At 39.7% G+C, this 24,021-nt stretch overlaps 1 pseudogene; it reads left to right on the top strand.

Moving 5' to 3' along the window:
* Positions 1-10,513, top strand: part of LOC141424303 (TAR DNA-binding protein 43 pseudogene) — a 28,026-nt pseudogene extending 17,513 nt beyond the window's left edge.
* Positions 10,514-24,021: the final 13,508 nt, after the last annotated feature.

Below are 24,021 nucleotides of genomic sequence, written 5' to 3' on the forward strand. Positions count from 1 at the left end.
CCACACTAAGATTCCACCTCACCCCTGTTAGAATAGCCATCATCAGCAACACCACCAACAACAGGTGTTGGCGAGGATGTGGGGAAAAAGGAACCCTCTTACACTGTTGGTGGGAATGCAAACTAGTACAACCACTCTGGAAAAAAATTTGGAGGCTATTTAAAAAGCTAAAGATTGATCTGCCATTTGATCCAGCAATACCACTCTTGGGGATATACCCAAAAGACTGTTACTCCAGAGGCACCTCCACACCCATGTTTATTGCAGCACTATTCACAATAGCCAAGTTATGGAAACAGCCAAGATGCCCCACCACTGACGAATGGATTAAGAAAATGTGGTATCTATATACAATGGAATTTTATGCAGCCATGAAGAAGAATGAAATGTTATCATTCGCTGGTAAATGGATGGAACTGGAGGACATCATTCTGAGTGAGGTTAGCCTGCTCCAAAAGACCAAAAATCATATGTGCTCCCTCATATGCGGACATTAGATCAAGGGCAAACACAACAAGGGGATTGGACTTTGATCACATGATAAAGCAAGAGCACACAAGGGAGATATGAGGATAGGTAAGACACCTAAGAAACTAGATAGCATTTGTTGCCCTAAATGCAGAGAAACTACAGCAGATACTTTAAAGCAACTGAGGCCAATAGGAAAAGGGGACCAGGAACTAGAGAAAAGGGTAGATTAAGAAGAATTAACCTAGAAGGTAACACATATGCACAGGAAATTAATGTGAGTCAACTCCCTGTATAGCTATGCTTATCTCAACCAGCAAAAACACTTGTTCCTTCCTATTATTGCTTATACTCTCTCTACAACAAAATTAGAAATAAGGGCAAAATAGTTTCTGCTGGGTAGCAAGGGGGTAGGGGGGGTGAGGGAGGGGGCAGAATGGGTGGTAAGGGAGGGGTGTGGAAGGGGGGAGAATTGACCCAATCATTGTATGCACATATGAATAAAATAAAAATTAAAAAAACCCTCAAAACGCTTATACAAATTATTAAGAAAAAATACTCCTAAGTAAGTAGATAAAGGAAATAAATTGGAAACCACCATGGAGGAACCACAAACGCGTAATGAACAAATACTCAATTTCACTAATACTCAGTAAAAGGCAATTTAGTGTGGCAACGTATTATTTTTCATCAAAACATTTTAAGTGCCGGGCATGTGGTGGCACACGTTTAATCCCAGCTACTTAGAAGGTGGAGACAGGATGAAACTGTCAATCAGGGCAAAGAGAGAAGCAAAACTCTTGTCTCAAAAACCAAAGGGCTGGGGGTGTAGCCCAAGTGGAGAGCACAAGGTCCTGACTTAGATTCCCAAATGTGAAAATTATTAATTTAAAGCTGTTACAAATTTAATTAATAAAATAAAATTTATTTTTAAGAAAAGAAAATCATATCACCACCAAAATAAAAGCAAACCATAAGCCTTCCCTGACACTGGAAAAGGAGCAGCAGCCTGGCTTCTGAAGTCCCTGGTGCTCCACAGCCAGCATTGGTGCTGGGGGCGGGGGCTGCATTTGACCTCAGATACCAGCTTTTCACTAAGGGCACAACTTCCCTTGACAATGAAATCTGACAGCAACTCTGCCTCATGTTTTTTTAAGGGGTCATTTAGCGCAGAGCAGACCACTTCTTCAACATTCAAAGAATGCTGTGCCTGATTCTTTCTCATTGCATTTCTTAATGTAAATACAATTCAGTTACTTTTGAAAACAGGGAGGAGAATATGAAAATGAGACAATTCAGAACACAGGTTATAAAACCTCATGAATGTTCTTTTTGTTAGTTTCCTGAGGGGCATTAAATAGAGGCTTAAAGAAACAATTCATGGTACACAGCGAGAGCTCTAAATCCAATTTTACTACTGGGTACAATAATCCACTTTCAGATACAGTACAACAAAACTATGATTTTAAAAAAAAATTCCCCTTTCAGAGACTTTCCTAAGGTGGAACCCTGACAACAGGAAACCTTACCTACAAAGCTGTTCGATACAGTCTTACTTATAGCAGCACAAAACTAGAAACATCCAGCAATGGAAGACTGACTTAGAACCCTGTAGTGTCCCTGTGTGATGAAATAAGATGTGTCCATTCAAACGTTACTAATAAAGAATCTCTAAAAAGACAAGGAAAAATTTAAATTATGTTAGGAGAAAAAGACAATATTTCATGATCTCCTCAGCATAAACTGTGTCTGATAGTAACACATGAAACATGAAATATCTAAGGTGCTAAAATCACTTAGTATTTTTCTATGCTGTTAGTAAAATAAGGTATTTCCTTTTAGCAGGAAGAATAAATTTAAAGTTCATAATATTCAGATTGTTTACCAACAACTACAATCATTATGTTTAGTATGCCAGCTTGACACCTTAAATCCTCATGCAAAGGGAGCTGGGACAATTTTTTCCTCATTAAGTCTTTGATTTCTTAGATTTCTGACCTGCTGTCTTCTTAGCTTTCTTGCTCAAGATGTTTTAATGTAGAATATTTTAAGATATTTTTATTTTTCATATTTTTAGTCATAGGTTGTTTTTGGGTAATGTATTCTAAAACAATTTTATTGGGCAAGGGATAGTACTACATTTTAAAACCATTAATGTTCTTATTCAATAAAGCTACATACACTAAAGATTCAGGTAGTATTTTGTTCTTACTTAAAATCTTGTTTTTGTTACATGCAATAATTCTGGGGCCCCAAAACACTTAGATCAAAGACAGTAACAAATTACAAAGTTTGTTTTCCTTTTTAAGTTTCTTTTAGATCTAATACTTAGGAGAAAAGAAGAGAGACAAATAGCTTTCCATGTTGTTCTTTGATTATCCATAAATACATTATTCTTTGAATTTATTTGTATTTGATCTTAAAATTACTTTAGCAATAGAAAAAGCAAAAGTGAATAGAGCATTTTAATGCTTTCAGAACATTGATATTTAAAAGGAGAAAAGTTAGGGAAAGGTTGATCTCAACCCTCTGATCATCTCTATCAAATGCCTGCCAAAATATAAATCTGCATTTTACTAGGTGGACTGGGGCAAGAAAGGTAAACACAAAACATTTCACTGAGACCTGAACTGTAAACTCCTAGTGGCCAGGAACAATTTCTTTCTGATTTTCTCTATGTAAGATCAAGCAAAATATCCCACTAGTAGGAGCATTTAATAAGTGTGATGGGAGCAAGAAACATGCAATATGCAAAAATCTAAACCAGAGATCTTTAAGCCAAGGGACTCCTTCCAAGTAGAAGCAGCTGTTTACATAACACATTTAATGCACACACTGCTTATTCTTTTTTGGTGGGTGTTGTGTTGGGTTTTGTTTGTGTATTGCCATGCTCACTCTTGGAGGCTGCTCCCCCACCTGGGAAGAACCCTCCACAAAGGCACAGCTTCTCCTAAGCCATCCCAGGGCCCAAGTCTATGGTTGTCCTGAAAAAGGCCTTTGCCTTGAGATCTGGAATCTGCTTTCTCCTCCAGTCCTTTCTCAGGCATCTATTCCCCCTCCCTTCTTCTTTCCCAAAATCTAAAGTTAACTTTAATCTCCTGTCCACATTTCACAGCAGGTAGGGCTCATTATGCACTATTCAACATATCAGTGTGGAGTGAGAATTGTGCTGTGTTAACATGCCATGCTCTCTCTGCACGCTATTCTGTTATTTCCCCCTCGATCCCCACTCCTTTAATGTCACTACTCACTTAATTTTTTTCTTACATTTTGTTTAGTATGTTTTTATCAACAAAGCTCACATTCAGAGTACATCTCACTTTCTGAATCACTCTAAAGATGTCTGTGAGACTGTTTAAAAGTTGTTTATACCTCTTCAAATGAGTGTTTAAAACACGCATTTTACAAAAGAAGTAAGTTCTTCAAGAACTTTAAGTACAAGTCTCTGGAATAGGCAAAGTTATAAAATTATAGTGTTGGACTAAAAAAAAAGTCATTATAAAAAGAAAACCCTATCTGCATCTCTTTCAGTGTTCTTAGTTGTAAATAAAAGGGTATGAGATAATTCAATCAGAAAAAGACCCTGTTAAAGGATGTTAAGTAGCTTGAAGAATCTCTGAGAAGAGCACAGGACCAAGCTTAGAGCCAACACAGTAAGAGTGAACTTCCAAATCACAACATGGGATGCAGTGATGAAGTGCTGCCATGACTCCATCACTGAAACAAGGCCAGAACCTTTGCCTCTGCTGCCCTCAAAAAGTCAGGCACCTTTCCAACCACCTCTACAAATAGATGGCTACTTTCCCACATTCTCTTCTTCTGAATCAGAGCTTTTCACAAAGGTGTCCTAGGGTTGGCCAAACTTAAGACAGATACTTACGTCTTTGCTGCAAGGATACCTGGGAATGAGCTTCTAGTTTCTCCCTAAGGAAGGTGGAGCACAAAGTGTAGGGAATTTCACATGCACATGGGCCTCTTGAGCAAAGCAAATAAGCCCTGGCTAGGAGTAAGCAATTCTCCAGGAAGGAGAGGAGCACGTTCAGACTGGATTAAAAAGACCCCTCATTCTGAGGGCATGGACTAATTTTACCTTCCAGTATGTGCCAGGTCATTTTAATAGGGTTGGTGGGGTTTTCATGGGGTTGGACAAAGCATGAAGACAGTTCTTAGAGCGACATGGCACGCAGATGGCACTCCGTGTTTCCATAGCATGCAAGTCTGAATGCTTGCTTTGAGGTCAGAAAAGCCAGTGCCACTCAGAAGAGTTACCACTCTGTTCTCGGTACCTCTATTAGATCTTACTTGGGTTTAATTAAAAACCGCGCCAGTGACTTGGCTGACCGCCATGATAAGAAATGTGATGTTACTTTTGATCCTTTCATCTTCAAATTGACCCAGGCCTATGTCATGGTCCTTGGTAGAGCCTCTCCTGTTCTCAGAAATTTCATGCTAAGTATATTGTTTATGGAAAGCAATAAGAAATTGAACATAGGAAAATTATGGGTTTTTTTTTCAGGTGAAATCAGACCTGTATACTCAAGCTCATGTAACCATCTACTAGACCCTTCCCTCATCCTCTCCTTGCCATACCCTGAAAAGTACATCAAATAAAAAATAATTCTCATTGCATAAAGATGGAACCAGTTTTACAAATGTTTTAGGGCAAACATAAAGCTGGTAGCCTGAAAGACAGAGAAAAGTCAAGAACATTTGAACTATTTCAGGTAAGCACTACTTCCTGGTTTGTATACTGACAGGATTTTTAAAAAATGGGTGCAAATATGCACCAACCTATGAAGAGAATGCTGTTCTGCATTTGGCACAAATGTCATTTGTTGATTACTTGATTTCTTTTAGTAGTTCTCTGGAGTACATTTACTTCAAAATGTCCATTGTAAAAAGTGAATTTCAAGTGAACGAACACAGTAGCATAAAGTTTAGGGGGCAGCTTTCTGTGCCTCTCTGTATACCACACAATCCTACTGTGGCAGGGCTTCAGTAGATATGGCTTGATTCTCCATCTCCCCAAAATAAGAGTACAAAGAGGAGAAGGCCTACTCTGTTACCCCAAATTTACACATGAGTTCAAATATGCCTAGAATACAGTACCATTTTTTGTGTGGGGGGAGGAAGAGGGCAGAGTTTCATCTCCTTTCTGATGGATCTATTACTAAACTAAATGAGGTTCCTTGCTAGAATAAAGAAGATAAATCCAGGTTTTGAGAAATTGTCGGAAAATAATATGCAGAGATGACTTTAGTAACCTGATTCTGATAAAATAATAGAAAACACTCGTATTACTGTGTGTTCCATTGTTTATTTTAATCAGAATATCTGTGATCAATAACAGAGCTTTGGAAATGATTTAATATATTCACAGTGCAGCATTCAGAATTTGAAGAAATGCATAAGATCATGGTAGAGTGTTATAAAGGATATCATGTCAGAGTTTTATAAAATCTACATGTACTTGGTATTCTAAAGTGATCTCTAAGTGTTCTTACTTGTATTTGAAAGTATGATTAGATTTGCTTTGTAATACTCATTTCAAAGTTCAACTTCTAGTCACATCCATATTATTAAGGCAAATCATCTCCCAATTTATTCTGTTCCAAATTTAATTTTGTAATTATGAAAAGATGGAGTGTTCAGTACTTGTTGGAATATTCTCCTTACGCTCTTAAGAAATTCTTAGTCTTTGTGTATATTATAATAAGCAATTAAAAGTAGGTCTTTGCCAACATTTGCTTTTTAAGTTCTAAGCTGTTGTTCCATAGAAATGAGAACTTAATCAGCTGTGACAGTTAGGACAAATATACCTGACTCTGTTCTGAGCTTTGGGTGTGTGAGTAAGGCTTACAAGGGGCACAACTAGATTGGAGTCATTCTGGCAGTAAAGCACCCAAGGGTTACAATGAGTTTATTATAGGGATGGTGAGGGACCTGGTGGACACCAGGGCAGATCAAAGATCCAAAATGAGCATAGATTTTGCATCATACCAAGATAATGCCTGAATTATTCATGGTGGTTTCAAATGAGCTGGCTCAACCATGGAGAGTAGAGAGGACTCTCCTTAGTACCTTTCCTGTCTGTACCTGCACTCCTGGCATTAATCCAAGTAGTATGCTTGACTCAAAGAAGATTTATCCAATCCATAAACACAAGCAAGAGACTTATGTTTCCATAATGGTACCTCTGTGTGGAACAAGCTTTAACCATGCTTAAAAGACACTTCTCTCTAAAATAAAGATGGCCATGAAGTAGCCTATCAGGCACTTCTCCATTAAATAAAGGATACAGCAAAAGAAATTACTGAATGATTCAGATTACACATAAACACTAACTCTGTTTCATGTTGGCATAAACATGGTCAAAATTAGTCCAGTTGGAGAAACCTTACCTTCATTTAACCCAGAATGCTACTGGTGATGGTTGCAGCCAGTCATGTTGCACTGTACTTTTATGTACATTATTAGAGTCAAAAATACTCACAAAAACTTGACTTGGTTGCAGCCAGTCATGTTGCACTGTACTTTTATGTACATTATTAGAGTCAAAAATACTCACAAAAACTCACTAATCTGCAGGATAGGTGAGAAAACTAAGTCTAAGGGATCAAATCATTTGTTCCAAGTCACTGATAGTAGCAGTAATCCAAAATTCAAACCTATTACATTTAGCATATGAGAAAAACACTATGGCTCTGGTTATATTATAAAGCTAATTTTATTTTAAAATTACTTTGATTCTAAAAACATTTTAATAATTTTCATTTCTATAGTGACTTAACCTCATCACAATCTAAAATTTTTAGGGAATATACTGGGATTTTATTTTTATGGACAAGGTAAATAGAGGCTCAGAAGCTTCGATTTGCCACTCACAAAGCTGTGTGGATCCAGAATCCAGTGGTATCTTCAAAACACACTCAGCTTCCTCCAGTTCCTTCTGTTAGCTATCAAAGTTGACAGAAAATTTTATTAAAGAAGCAATTGAACTGCCTAAAAACAACACAATCTACAATCCACTGTGGATATTTGACAAAATATCCAAATCAAAACTAGTGATAAGTTCTTTTTCTCTTCCTCCTTCTCCTCCTTTCTTTTTCCTCTTTTTATTGTAAAAGACAGTACTATTTCCTACAAAGTGATTGTGGACAATAAAAATGTCACATCATCTTTAACTAGTTTTAGCTCAGATAAGAACCGATCAACCTCACAGTGCCACACATTGATCAGCCAACTTTCTCCTAGTCCACAACTGAAAGAACCATAGGATCAAAGTATCTGTTATTTGGGCTAATGGCTGATACATTCTGAACTAAAAATCTACTGCTTTTATTTCAATTCCAGCGACTTATTCCAATTGCCATCACAGAGCTTGTGTCAACCAAGCAGTTTTGTTAAGCAATGTGACATAGGCTTGTGATCTGAAGGGTTGAACTGAAAAGACAATGACATCTAATGAGAAAAGGTTAGCTGTCTTCAGACACATATGCTTATTGGAGCTATTAGAAGCCATAAAAAATTATCTGCAATTCTTGAGTGTTTCACTATTTTTGGCCCATATTGAAAAATTAAGAATTAAGACATCTTGTATAGTCTTCCAGATAAGTCAGCCTTATAAGCCAATGAATGATGGAAAGTCCTGACTCTAAAATCTCCCCCATTGATTAATTACAATGTCTAAAATGCCTCTCCAATGTCTTTTAAATTATCCTGGATTAATATTTTAATATTAGTATAATATTAATATATGCTGTTATAACAATTACATAATTTATAATAGCATAAACCCCCAAAGAGGTTAATAGACAGACCTATTTCTTATCATTTATTTTGAAGTAACAGCAAGTTTAGGATTGGACTTCCTTGGAAGAAAGCAGAATTCAAAGGGGAGAAATCTAGGGACAGAGTGACAAATTGTGAGCAGGACTCCACTTAGAGAGTTCAAGAACTCTGCAGCACCACAGCTAGGCACAGGCAATGTATGACTCCTCCTAGCTCTGCCAGCATCCTGGCAGTCAGACGAGCTCATGAGAGTGAAATACAATAAGCACGCCTTCTTCCTAGTTCCAGGTCCCAGGTCCCTGGAGTCATGTTGGGGTTCCACAATCTTAGGGGATTATGATATCCCCAGAGCCCATCACAACATAGAAGTCAACCGGGAGTCTTTGATAAATCAGGCATGGGCCTTTCTTTATATCTCTCTGTTGTAGCCTGTTCCTCACCAGACAACTCACACAACAAATGAGACCACAGAATCCTTACCTTATACCCATAAATGCTTAAGCTTCCTTTTTCTAAAGCCAGGTGACCTCAAAACTCAAAAGTTGCTTAATTAATTATAAAACCACAACTGGATTAATATTTTGGAGAAATGAATTTTAAAAATTTCTCAGATCTAATTGGAAGAAAATAAAATCTCACAAAAAACAAGCAAAGGTTTGGGGTTTCCTTTTAATTTTTAATAAGGCCTCTGACATGTCAAGACTTGGTCTTGCAGGCCCAGCTGCTGCAGTGGGGGAAATTGTAGCTGGGAGAAGACCTGGATGTAAACTGCCAGCTTCACACACTGATCAGTTGGCCACATGCAGACAAAATAAATTGATTCATTACTCTGCAGAGAATAAACAAATGAAGCCATACATCTTCCTTTCCCTACCTGTTAACGTTTTCTTTCTTTTGAAGTTTTAGCCAGGATTTATTTTAGGATCACAGGGTTTATTTTGGTATAGACAAAGGAGAGGGAATGGAGAGAGAGAGAAACAGTTCCTCTCTCATGCAGGAAATGGGAGCAAAGACTCCCTGTTTACTTTTTCAATCACTTAGCTTGTGCATACCATCATGATAAATTGAAAAGAGGACCTAGATTTTTGTGGGAATGAAGCAGTAGCTAGGCTGCTCTTGGACTCCTCACTGCCTCAGTTTCCCTGTCGCTCTTCCTAGCAGTGGCCTAGCAGAGAAATAAGATATCTGAATATATTCGGGTAATGGAAGATGAGAATGATGAGATATCCATTGAGATACCATAAGAAGACGACAGGACAGTGCTGCTGTCCACCGTTACAGCCCAGTTTCCGGGGCCCTGTGGGCTGCGCTACAGGAATCCAGTGTCTCAGTGGATGAGATAGATGCTTAATGAGCAGTGAAAGTGAGAAGAGCAGTCCAGAAAATATCTGATTTAATAGTGTTGGGTCTCCTGTGGAAAACAACTGAACAGGGTTTAAAAGAATATTTTAGTACCTTTGGAGAAGTTCTTATGGTACAGGTCAAGAAAGATATTAAAACTGGTCATTCAAAAGGGTCTGACTTTGTTCGTTTTACCAACTATGAAACCCAGCTGATGTCACAATGACATATGATAGATGGACGATGGTGTGACTATAAACTTCTTAATTCTAAGCAAAGCCTGGGTGAGGCTTTGAGAAGCAGAAAGGTGTTGTTGGGTGTTGTACAGAGGACATGACTGCTGAAGAGCTGCAGCAGTTCTTCTGTCAATATGTCAATATTGACATATTGACATATTCTGTCAATATGGCAAAGTGGTGGATGTCATCATTCCAAAACCATTCAGGGCTTTTGCCTTTGGTACATTTGCAGATCATCAGGTTGCCCAGTCTCTTTGTGGAGAAGACTTGATCATTAAAGGAATCAGCGCGCATATATCCAATGCTGAGCCTAAGCAAAGTAGCAATAGACAGTTAGAGAGAAGGGGAAGATTTGGTGGAAATGCAGGTGGCTTTGGGAACCAGGGCGGGTTCCCCACAGTAGAGGGGGTGGAGCTGGCTTGGGAAATAATCAGGATAGTAATATGGGTGGAGGGATAAACTTTGGTGCTTTCAGCATTAATCCAGCAATGATGGCTGCAGCTCAGGCAGCACTGCAGAGCAGTGGGGTATGATGGGCATGTTAGCCAGTCAGCAGAACCAGTCAGGCCCATCAGGTAATAACCAAAGCCAGGGTAACATGCAGAGAGAGTCAAATCACGCTTTTGGTTCTGGAAATAACTCTTACAGTGGTTCTAACTCTGGTGTGGCAATTGGTTGGGGATCTACATTGAATGCAGGGTCAGGCTTTGGCTCAAGCATGGGTTCTAAGTCTTCTGGCTGGAGGAAGTAAAGAGTGGGCTATGGTTGGTTGATGTGGAATAGTGGGAATTCAAATTTTTCTAAATTCATGGCAAGTATATTGTAAAATAACATACTAAGAATTTTCAGAATTGGTTTGTTCAGTGTGGAGTATATTCAGCAGTATTTTTGACACTTTTCTTTGGAAAAAGAGGAAGCGCTAAAGGAATCTTACAAGTTTTGTTACATAAAAGGTTGAAATATTGAGAGGCTGAAAGTGAACTGCTGTTTGCCTGATTGGTAAACCAACACACTACAATTGATATCAAGAGGTTTCTCCTATAACATTTTATCCCTGGACTTGTTAAGTGAATTCTTTGCATGTTCAAAGTAGAAACCATTGGTTAGAACTACATTCTTTTCTTTGTTTTCCTTAGAAAAATCTCCTTTTGAGAGAGCATGATGTCAACGTGTTTGGCTCTTTTGCTTTTGTTTTTCTTAACACTTGTCTCCCTTCACGTACAAAAGTACAATATGAAGACTTCGTTTAATCTCTGCACTTCATCTCATTTCAAATGTTTATGGAAGAAACACTTCATTAAAAGTAGTGCTGTAAATATTCTACCATAGGAATACGTCTGTCTTCATGCTTTCTCATCCAAAAATTCGTCATCATGCGCACAGGCTGAGTCTTTGATGGTTGGGTGTCCCATTTTTATCCACTACTCTTTATTTCATGGAATTGTATCAACGCTATGAACACATGGAACCAGAGGCTGTTGAACTTTTGAAACCTTGTATGGGATTGATGGTGGTGATTGATGGTGGTGCCAAGGCATGAAAGGCTAGTATGAGCGAGAAAAGGAGAGAGTGCCTTCAGAGACTTGGTGGGTGCATAATGGATATATTTTAACTTGGAGACATGTGTCTTTCAATCCTGTGGTTTTGGTGAGACAGTGCACAGGGAACAATGATAGCAAATAATGTACAAATGTTTTGGCATTAAAGGACATCCACTCCTGTTGGAAGACTTTGAGTTTCGTTCTTGGATAACCCATGTTAGTTGAACGTGTTAAGCAAAATGATACTTGTACTTCCCCTCCCCTTTTGTCAACTGCTGTGAATGCTGTGTGGTGTGTGTTCTCTTCCGTTACTGATCTGTAAGTGTGGGAACGTGACTGAAGCTGATGGGCTGAGAACATGAACTGAGCCTGGGGTGTGCTTTGCAGGAGTACTGGAAGCAGAGTTCACCAGTGAGCTCGGGTGTCTCCAGAAGGGTGCAAGTTCTCATGTCTGCTAGTGACCCATAAGAATGCTGTTTGTGTAGTTCTGTGTCCTGTGCTTGGATGCTTTGTATCAGAGTTCTCCATGTTGGAAATTCTTAAATTAAACTGGTTTAAATTTTAAAAAAATGTATTCCTAGGTCTACCACCCAGAAACCTCCTTACAATGGATGGCCAGAAGAGAGATTATTATACCCCAAGTCTTAAACATATATATATCTGGGATTGCAGGTGTAAGTCATCACACCCAGCTGGAAAGATTCTTTTCTTTGTAGAGGTGCTGGCTACTCAAGTGGGTTTGCTTTGTGAAAATCCTCCAAGATCTTCATTTACAATTTTTGTACTTTCTCTGTATATACGTTACACTTCAATCAAAAGCATACAAAAACCAATAGAAACATTAGGAAAAAGATCATCAGACTTCAAAAGAACATGGTCAGATAATGGAAAAAACTCAATTCATATTCTTTAGCAAATGCATGTAAGCCTTTAGTTCAAAAGAGGTTTGGCAGAGAGCCAGAGCATTACAACAAATAAAGGCAGACCTGAAAAAATAGCCCCAATTTGTGTAATGATAGAGCCACTGGCAGGAATCCACCACACAGAAGAATGAGCAAGGACGGTCATGCAACAGACTTCCTTAAGATGCCAGAGCAACTGCTGCTGAGAGGCCATCACCCCTGGCAGGAGGGACTGGGATCCCCAACTGCTTCTTTCCAGAGAGGTCACCTCAGCCCAGCACCCCAGGCTTAAAAAACACTGTTCCATTCCTTCTTGTGAGTGTGTTCTTTGCATTCTATTTCAGTGCTGTGGCATTCTGTGGGCTATTAGAAAAACAAGTTCCCATTGAGCAGGAAAACCTTTTGAGGGTCTTGTTTGCAATATAAAATCATTGTACAATCACATAAATTTAAACTGAATAGCTGATGTTTTGAAAGGAATATCTACTCTCATATGTTTAGAGTCCTTCTCTCCTCCTTTAAACACCCAACTCAAACGTCATCTCTTCCTGAAGCCCTTCCAGAATGAATGCTTTCTCACTTATTTCATCTGAATTTTGCCTGAATCTTTAGTTTGACATTTTAAAGGGAGATAACATGATATGGCCTTTGGATTTTAAAGATCAGAATTTCTTAATTTCCCTGAGCTTGAATTTTCTTAGTTTTCCATTTGCAGGATTGGGTTATTTTGGTGATTAAGAGTGTCTGTGAAGTACCTAAACATGGAAGTGACTTTAAAATGACCCTCTCTTTGTCTAGTTTTCACAGATATGCATCACCTTGGAACATGGGTTAATCCTCATAGATTAAGATTATTACTTAGTACCTGTGTCCTTCCACTAAAATAAACTCCATGCACTCATTGTCTGCTTTGTTTGCTGATGAGTTCAAAACGCCCAGGACAGTCTCTGCAACACTGTAGGATGTGCCCAACCCACAGTACTTGGGGAATGAATGAACTCCTTTTCACACCACCCCTATGCTATCCAGAGACCTGTAAATTTATTAACCAAGATTTAAGCTTTCTAAGGGTAGGTACCCTCTTCCAAAACATCTTTTAGCCTCCAACAAGTTGACATTGCAAACAGGAGGCATTTGAGGAGACCACAGCGAGTTACCATACTGTTAACACCAACACTGTAAAGCAACATGAAACAGATTTTAAACAATCAAGGTTAGAGCAACCAATCCCTGGCATGAGTGGCATAAGAGAATAAATGTTTTATCCCCAAAGCAGCATTAATTAATTAATTAATTTCTGTGTAGTTCAGCTCAAAGTTGCAGCTAACACAGTCAATACATTTAGCATAGAAAATGAGAGAAGGAGAAATAAATAAAAGTCAGCAAGGAGTGCTGCCTGATGTTATCAAATGAAAAAAACTTTTCTACCTTTTCTGTTTCATGCTACAGAAGAAGGACGGGCCTGCAGATTTACATAAAGAAATGAAATGTGAGTTCAGTCTACAGTTCTATGGGAGAGAGATGGTAGAGGGAGAGGAGAGAGAGAGAGAGAGAGAGAGAGAGAAAGAGAGAGAGAGAGAATATTTGGATTAATCACTGGGAACAAGAAAAATAAATAAGGTTTACGTATTTTGTGGCCCTTGGTTTCACTTACTGAAGTTTTGTGCTATAATAACTCTAGTGCTGTTCACTTTGAAAGAAAATGTGCACTGGTTCATGCATGGGTTAGGGTGTGGTCTGTTTGGGGCTCTTTCTTGTGTTCAACAAAGAGAGATAGAAAGTGTAGTGGTTGATCACCTGGGACTTGAAATCCTGAAGCCTGAACTTGAATTTAAAATCTGGGTTACTAACTATGAGTGTCTTTTGACAACATAATCTTCATGGCAGCTGGATTTCTCTAGAGTATGTATGCAGGAGAGAGAGGGAGAGAGAGAGAGAGAGAGAGAGAGAGAGAGAGAGAGAGAGAGAGAGAGAGAGCTTTATTTTTTGAAATTTAATCTTAGAAGTGACATACCAACAAACACTCCAGCTTTGATCAAACAGACCAATCCTGGTATTACACGGGAGAAGACTGCACAAGAGTGTGGGTACCAGGAAGTAGGGCTCATCGGGGGCCATCTTGGAGGCTGGCTACCACACAGGGATAACAACTGAGGCCTGGCAGGTATCCCTCTTTCTCTCAATGGGCTTTCTACATGACTAGCTTGGATTTCCTCATTGTGTGGCAGCCTCAGGATAGTCAGGTTCTAGCAAAGCAATTTGCCTTACCCAGGGCAAGCATTCCAAGGTTTAACATGGAAGTTTCCAGTCTTCCTAAGGTGTGGCCTCAGAAGTACTGGACCACATCCTATTGGTCAAAGCAGTTACAGAGTCCACACAGGTTCAAGAGGAGGAGAAAGAGACTTCATCTTTTCACAACAGTGGAAGTAGGATAAGAGAGAACCCTTACAGCTCTTGTTGGAAACACAATCTACCACCTGTGGAACAGAGAGTGCAGAAAGGAGACTGCATGAGTTCTTTAGAAGATGTGGATCTTGAAGCTGACCTTGAGATAAACTGAGGCCTGGAATAGGAAGGAGGTGGTCCAGTGTCAAGAGCTGATCCAAGGCTGGATGCATTGAGCAGAGCCACAGAGACCAGTAAGTGCAAGTCACTCATGGATGAGTGGAAATTACTTGGCAGGCTTGGGAAAGTCATTCAAGGTTAGACAGGAGAAAGGATTGAGGGCCAAAAGACCCAAAAGCTTAACAAGAAACCTAGACTAAGAAGACGCATCTATAGATTTTTGAGGAAATGACCCTCTTAAAAATACTTCTGAACAAGGACCTTGACATTTATGAGACACTGACCACATGCCAAGCACTGAGCTAAGTGTCATGCATACATTAATTCACCTAATTCCTACAGCAAGTCTGCAAGGTGAGTCTCATCTTCATTGTTTAGATGGGGAAACTGAAGTGTAATGAGTTTGAATAACTTCCAAAGCTAATAACTGGAAGATTTGGGTTTCAGACTCAGGTCTGTTAGAAAGTGTGTAGTTTCAAATAATTCACTTATTGTCATTGTAAAGACCAAACAGAAAGAAATCTTTTAGGTGTTACTATGAAGAGACACCTGAATGAGCTACACCCTCATAGGTGTCTAGTCTATGACCCAGATAGGTAAGCAGTACCCTGGACAGAACCAGGGACTGTCAGAAGTGGGTAAAGGTGGGATATATAGGTGGGATGGAGGAGCTGCTGCAAAGGCTGGGCTGAGGGAGCTGATAACTGCTATCTCAGGTGGTACAGGAGCTGCCCTGAGTGAGAAGGCAGAGCAGAAGGAATCTTCAGCTCTTGGGAGAGTTCTACCAGGAAGGATGCTAGACCCTCTGCTAGCTGTGAATAGTGTCAGTCCTACTTGACTAATGGTGCAGCTTTAGGAAAAACCAGGAAAGAACAATAGGAGAGGACAAGATCCCCATCAGAGTCAGATCTACTAGTCAACTCTGGTGCACGATGGAGATGAGGAGGGAACTGTTGGTGGCAGTTATTGCGTCCAGATTGCTCTTACAACCAGTGCCTCACCACCACCCCTTTCAGACCAAGGCTCAAGGGCTCAACTATGGTCCTTGTCTGGCTGTACTCTTCCTCATGAGGTGAAGGGCCTCATGTGTGTCCATGTGGAACCCAGTCTCCATCTCTAAATACCTGGGATCCCAGAATTCCCTGCCCAAATGTCACAAGCATGCTTTCAGGGTTCCAAAGTCCTCTCTACTGGGTCCTTCTTCTCCAAGGTGAATCCTCCTCTGCTCTGTGCACCCCCAGGGATGTGGAGTGACACAAGGAGAAAATGTTTAACTGCTTAAGGGAGTATAAAAGGAGCCTGAATATGTTGACTAGGATGACCACACCATGTATACCCCTTTGCAAGAAGGGGTAAAGCCAGAGGTGGGAAGAGAAGGGGCTGACTGGACTGGCTGTGGAAAGCATAGAATTTGAGGTTGAAAATGTAAACCTGGCCTCCTAGTTTATTCTAAAGGTATTATGTATGCAGCTAGGAGATGGAACATAGTTGAGTCTATCATTGATTTGTAACATAGAAATAGTTACACATACAGAACATGGTCCTCTGTGTGAATTCTCATCAAATCTTGCAGTGTGCCCATGGTTCTGACCCTAGCACCAGCTCAAAGAGACTCCTGGACTAGTTCAGAACCCTTGTAGGTTTAGTGTTTTCTACTCTCTGCACTGAAACTTAACCAGCTACTGTAATAACTGCATACAAACAAGATTCTCCCTGGGTCTCCTACTTGCTCACATGATGTGCCCCAGCAGGGTCATGAGGAGGCACAGACTGCAGGTCCAGGATAGGGAGAGCAAAAACTCAGAAACTGAGCCATGTCACTGGCAACCACCAGCTAGTGCTGTTGAAGGCAAATCAGAAAACAAAGGACAGGTCAGGAACTCATGCTCACCACGCTTGGGCAGTAGGGGCCTAGTTTTCTCTCTCTGTTTTATTATTATTGTTATTATTATTATTTATTCATATGTACATACATTGTTTGGGCTATTTCTCCTCCCTCCCCAACCCCTCCCTCTCTCCCCATCACCCTCTTCGCTTCCAGGCAGAACCTGTTCTGTCCTCTTCTCCAATTTTGTTGAAGAGAAGACATAGTGATAATAAGAAAGACATAGAGTTTTTGCTAGTTTGAGATAAAGACAGCTATACAGAGAGAGTCCTAGCATTGCTTCCATGCACTTGTGTATTACAACCCAAATTGGTTCATCTCTACCAGACCTCTTCACTACTTCCCAGTCACCTTCCCATAGTGGCCCCTGTCAGTTTAAGATTACTTTATTTGCTCCTCTACAGTGAGCACATCAAACATTTTCAAGTTTTGGGTTTTCTATCGTTCCCTATTTCTCCTGTATGTGTTCTCCCTTTAGCGTGTGACCCATTTCTTTTAACATAAAAGAAATGAGCCACTTCTTCTGCTGACCTGAATGCCTAGTCCTGGGTAAAGGAGCTGCTTTAAAAAAAAAAAAAAAAAAGCCGATATGTGAACATCAAAATGTGAACCTCTGAGAAACAAAGCTTTGCAGAATGTCCTGTGCTACTCTGCTGTTTATTTTGGAAGGAAGGGACTTAATTGAGGTTTCTCATATGTTTATGTGAGCGTTTACAAAGCAATGCTGCAATTGACTTATGTGGTGCTTGTGAATGTTAACAGGTTCTTCATTAACTCAGGGTGTGATGGCTGATGTAGTTTGTGCTGTTTTTGCAGAAAACTCTTAATTCCTATAGAGGTAGCTTACAAGCAATTTTAGAAACTTACACAAAATATAAAAGGGTTTAATTTTACCTTTTGCCATTGATTCAGGGTATATTGAGAATGTTTTTCCTTTATCTACTGAGATAATTCGATTATCCTTTAGAGTGAATGTAGTCTCTGAATGGCATGAGTGACCAGCAACAGGATGAAGTTTCCACATTTTTATCACTTACTATGTGCCTGCAGCCTTAATGTATTATTAATAATCTATTATGACAACTCTGCAATGTAAGTACTATTACCACCACACAACCTTGGTTTTCTAGATTTTGAAATGGAAGCATGCAGAAGTTAAGTGACAAGGCCAAGGCTGCCAGGGAGATGCTGGGATTCTGGCCAAGATCTGTCTGACTCCAAAACCAGGTTATTTCCATTCTAGTACACTTTCCCCAATCCCCAGTGTCCCCACCTCCAGCTCAAGAAGAGCCTTCCATTCATTCATTCAAATGTTTAGTTTGCACATTCAGTGTATAAGACCCTGTATGTTCCTAGAAGAGGAATAAACCATAAAATATGGCCCCTGCCTCTAGATACATCACAATATTTTCTACATATCAGTTAATCAACAACAATAAAACAGTTATGTTCTTTGAATGTTCACTAGTTATATCATTTAACAAAATGTGTTTTGGTTCATATCATTCAAAAGCTTTTAGAAGGTTTTTTAAAAAGGGCAAACACAACAAGGGGATTGGACTATGAGCACATGATAAAAGCGAGAGCACACAAGGGAGGGGTGAGGATAGGTAAGACACCTAAAAAACTAGCTAACATTTGTTGCCCTTAACGCAGAGAAACTAAAGCAGATACCTTAAAGCAACTGAGGCCAATAGGAAAAGGGGACCAGGAACTAGAGAAAAGGTTAGATCAAAAAGAATTAACCTAGAAGGTAACACCCACGCACAGGAAATCAATGTGAGTCAATGCCCTGTATAGCTATCCTTATCTCAACCAGCAAAACCCCTTGTTCCTTCCTATTATTGCTTATACTCTCTCTACAACAAAATTAGAGATAAGGGCAAAATAGTTTCTGCTGGGTATTGAGGGGGGGAGCGGGAGGGGGTGGAGTGGGTGGTAAGGGAGGGGGTGGGGGCAGGGGGGAGAAATGAACCAAGCCTTGTATGCACATATGAATAATAAAAGAAAAATGAAAAAAAAAAACAGAAGCAAATATATTTAGAGACTTCCTAGTTCAGTAGATTTGCTTTGGGTCTTATGAAGCAATGACTAAAGTATTTTCCCTCTACCGTAGGTCCTGGCCATTCATGAGAATGGAGTCAGGTCAGGGAACTCGAGGCCAAGTCAGCTCTGGGGAGGCTGAAAACCAAATATTTGGGAAAGCCCCTGAGCAAGTTGTTAAACTACTGAATCAGTTTAGTAGCAAAAAATATCATAGTTCAAAACAGCAGCAAGTGTAATTAATAATATAATTTCAAATGCCAACTCATTAATTCAAGCTGATTGTTATAGAATGTCACTCTGGCCATTAACAAATGGGTCTCCTGTTGCAGTGTGACCTAGGTACCAGCAACACTGAATATATTAACATCTCGGACAGTCTTCTATGGGTTAGATAATTTTTTAATGTAATTGCTACTTGACCAGCAGATGCTGGGAAGGATTCAGCACCATGAGCAAGAAGAGCCATTTCCCACTTCCTGAAACTACAAGTCATTTGACAATGCTGCCCAAAAGCAGAGTCAGGCGACCTGGCAGACAGTTGTGGAAAAGTTAACAACAGTGAGGAAAGAGGGAGAATGCTTATCAGCTGCTGCCGCTCAGAGGGGTTGGTGACATGGGGAATGAAACTTGGCAGTGCTGAGATACAGGTTCTCTGAATGCAAGTCACACAGAACATACTGGCATCAGACATGCACCTGGCTATAAAGAGCAGGCAACGGGCCAGGTGACTCTGGCTGCAACATAGCACAGAGGGCCAGAAACCAGTTGGTGACCCATCTTATGAGGAGGCAGTAGGAAGAGTTTGATGTAGTCCTTTCACCAAGCTGTAACATAGTCAGGGGTATCACTTAGCCTGTGACAGTCTGATCAAACAAAAGACCATACCTACAACTTTAAAATTTGAAGGTGTTTCTAAAATTATCTGATAAAATTTTACACATTTATATTATGTGGTAAGTCATCAGATATTGCTTAGTTTATTTGGAGAAGAGAATTTTTTAAACATTTGATTTATAAACTAATTAATATTACCAGACTGATTGTTAACCATTCTTTAGTGTTTACGTGTTTTTGAATATCTCCCATGGAAAGACTCCAGTTTGGAACCAGCAAAATTGGTTTCTCAGTGGCTTTCTCTACCCCAAAGAGGGTGCGTTTCTCAGCTGGATGGAGCTGAGAGAGCCAGTCAAAATACTGCCGCCAGCCACATGGAAGCAGCCTCCTAGAACTGTGCAAAGCCATGGGCCTGAGCCACATACCCATCAAGGACTGAATTATTCTAACGCATAGGACGTCAATATTAGAGAGAACTGGTAGCACTTTTTCCTATGGGTCTCTTTCAAAAACTCTTGGATGGGTGAGAAAATAATCCCTAAGACAACTAAGGTGGAAGCTCTTCCAAAAGGAACTTTACCAAAATAAAGGAAACCAATTTGTCTTGCTAGAAAATTATGGAACCAAACTCAAATATGTAAATATTCCTAAAACTATATGGGGTTCCTTGACAGTTGCATAGGTGCCCAGAATTTACTGGAATGTTTAAAAGAAATAGTTAATTATTAAAATCCTTCCCTTTAAAATGATCACTCTGACCCTTCTAACCTACGAAGTAATCACCATAGAAAACTGGGGTCCAAGGTCACGTGGATGGACACTCACCTCTGGAAATGGAGGGCTCTATTCAATCAAGTTCTGAAAAGATGTGAGTAAGGTGGAGACCACATCCACTTCAGAAACTTGTTCTGGTGACAGAATCTGGCTGATGATTCTACCCAGAGCTTATTCTAAAACATGCCAGGTTGTATTATAAGCTGACATTCTGGTGGGTTTTTATCCAAATAAACATTACTGTGATAACTGGTGTTGTAATGGATGGAATACTTGCATGTTACACTGATTGTTTTTAAAACAAATTCATCTTGAACCTGTAAGACTAGCCAAATATTTACTTACCTTTCTGTGAAATTACACGTGTGTGTGTGTGTGTGTGTGTGTGTGTGTGAATTTGCCAGGCCAATTCCTACTTGGAGAAATTTCTTTGAATTTTTAAATCAGTAGTTCTCAATCTTTTTCCAGTACCTGAAGTACTGTCCATTTCCACCTGTCACTGGCTCACCTAATCATCACTTTGGGTGGAGGTGGTAGATGGAAAGCCTTATAAAGGAATGTGTCAGAATCCTGGGTGAGATGTGTAGTTTTAAAATATCTTCTCCACCCCCTTCCTACCATCGTGGTTGAAAATCGGTGCCTTAGTCATCTGCACAAGCTTCTGAAAAGCACCTCTCATCTCAGCTAAAATTTCACGGTGTTTGTTCATTTTGCATTAGTGCATATTTAGAATGGTCAGGCATGAGCTAACATTAATGCTTTGACTTGCTTCCTCAAAGCAGAAATGGGCCATCTGACTTCCATTTTTTTTCTCAGTTCCATTAAATATACAAACTCTCGGTCACCATATCACATTACTCTGGGCCTCCAGCTGCAGACATTTATTTAATAGTGTTACAAATTGTGCCTGTAGAAATTAATCAACTTCCTGTCTCAATACAGAGAATAGAAATTTGGAGGATTTTGTTTTCAAAACACAGAATTTTAGCAGATGCGAAAATATTTCAGATAATATTTTCCTACTACGTTCATTTTCTTATAGGGAACGAATTTCCAGTGCAATGTGATGCTTCGGGTGTTAGGCAGAGCTTTTAAAAGACTGTTTCCTTCTGCTGTGAATAAATAGTTTGTAAAAGGCACTATGCCACCTGAACATATTAGTCTCTTGGCTGTCTTGCTCATACTATCTATGCACCTTTTTATTGAATGTTTGCTGCCAGAAGTCCCAGCCAGGAATGCCCCACAGCCATCTGCTCTAGCTCTGGTACCCCTTATGTTCTAGGGGGACAGCAATCTCTCCCCAAGTACTGGTTAGGCGCTTAGACTACTATACAAAAGCAATGCAAAAAAATTATTTTGTACTCAAGGTATGTGAGCTGTTTTGTGTTATGATATTTTATTACCATCCTGAGTTTTCGAATTGATTCTATTGTTGAAAACATGCACAAATAGAGATGGAGAGATAAGGGCAGGGTGGGAAGAAGACAGTGCTGGGCAAGGAGGAAGCCCTCAGAGGGGATCTGCACCCTGTCTCTGCTCTGCTTTTAGCTGAAGCTGAAACTTTGAGCAAGTCACTCCCCCTTTTAGTTTTTCTTGTATTAAAAATGAGCTTCCCCACAAAATTGACCCTATAAATGGGAGCATGAAAAACCAATTCTAAAAGATAAATGACAGCTAAAAAGTATTTGTAATACTTACAGAAAATGCTTAATATCCCTAATAAAGAGTGCTTGAAATCAATGAAAACAGAAGGCACAAATAACCCATAAATATAGGCAACAGTGGGCTGGCAGAGTGGTTCAGATGGTAAATCATCTGCCCAGCAAGTGTGAGGCTCTGAGATCAAACCCCAGTTCCATCAAAAAAAAAAAAAAGCAAACGATATAATAGGTTTCATAGAACATGAAAAGCAAATGACCAACAAATCAGTGACAACATGCCCACATGTTGAAAAAACACATTCTCTATTAATTCATGGCGAGAGCACAGGGGCACACTCAGACATTGTGGTGGCAATGTGAATTATGAGACGCCATTCAGAAGTCACCTGAGACTGTCTCGCCAATCTCACTTGTGGTAACCTATCCTATCAGAACAAAATCATTAAACAATACAAGTATGGAGATTTTTATCATAGGGCAGAAGAAAACAAAAACCAGAAAATAACCGAAATCTTCACTGAAAGGGAGAGGATTATTGAGTAATTAGTCTGGAATAGTGGTTCTTAGCTCAGTGCTTTGCCTCCCCTCCCTCTCCAGCCCAGAGGAAATTCACACTATCTGGAGACACTTTTGATTGTCAAAACTGTGACTAAAGTGCTGCTGGCATCTTACAAGCAGGAAGTCCCCTAAATAAATACTCTCTTATCCAAAACATCAATAATGTTGAGGTGGAGAACCATCCCTACATATACATACTGAAGGTGAGTCCCTGAGAAAAGATTAAAGACAAAGGTATAGCCAGATGTGATGTTGAGGTTTCTTTCCTATTATTCTATCCACTGAAAAGAAGAATAACAATATTGTAATCACTCTTAAGATCATTACAGACTATTGTTAAGTTCTTTGGTTAGCTCCAATAATTTCTAATAAGTCAAGATGGACAGAGATTTTTTTCAGATATAAGAAAGCTTTTTGGGCACCAGGAATTATCAAGAACCATAGTGCTGCCAGGCATGGTGGTACATGCCTGTAATCCCAGTACTTGGGAGGCTGAGGAAGGAAGATTGTGAGTTCAAGGTCAGTCTCTACATAACAAGTCCTTGTCTCATAAAAACTAAAGAGACAGACAGAAAGAGAGAGAGAGAATCTAGTTTCTTAAAATATTATATGTATTACATAATGCTAGAGTATGGAGGAAATAGGGAATTATTCATCCCATACAGACAACATTTCTTACCTTGAGAAGGACCAGGGGAATAGTATGGTAGATACAAACTCCTCCCTACCCACCTCTACACTCCTGTACTCCTATTGGCTAAATCAGAAATCTAGAAGATACTTTTTAAAAAAATCATATTTCTTGGCCACATTCCAGTGTTCTTGGATCAAATACCATAGATCTAAACATTTTTAAAGAGGTTGAGTCCTCTCCGCCAAATTATCTTTTAAAAGAGCAAGCTGATTTTTACTTAAATCTTCACCAAGTATCTCATACTCCTACCACAGGGACTCCCTCAACTACTTTATTTAGACAGCAGAATAGACTGTGACACAGGTGACTCCAGAGGCATCTGCACACCCATGTTTATTGCGGCTCTATTCACAATAGCCAAGTTACGGAAATAACCAAGATGCCCCACTACTGACGAATGGATCAAGAAAATGTGGTATCTATACACAATGGAATTTTATGCAGCCATGAAGAAGAACGAAATGTTATCATTCGCTGGTAAATGGATGGAATTGGAGAACATCATTCTGAGTGAGGTTAGCCTGGCCCAAAAGACCAAAAATCATATGTTCTCCCTCATATGTGGACATTAGATCAAGGGCAAACACAACAAGGGGATTGGACTTTGAGCACATGATAAAAGCGAGAACACACAAGGGAGGGGTGAGGATAGGTAAGACACCTAAAAAACTAGCTAGCATTTGTTGCCCTCAACGCAGAGAAACTAAAGCAGATACCTTAAA

This window comes from Castor canadensis, chromosome 6 (assembly GCF_047511655.1).
Source record: "Castor canadensis chromosome 6, mCasCan1.hap1v2, whole genome shotgun sequence".
NCBI lineage: Eukaryota > Metazoa > Chordata > Mammalia > Rodentia > Castoridae > Castor > Castor canadensis.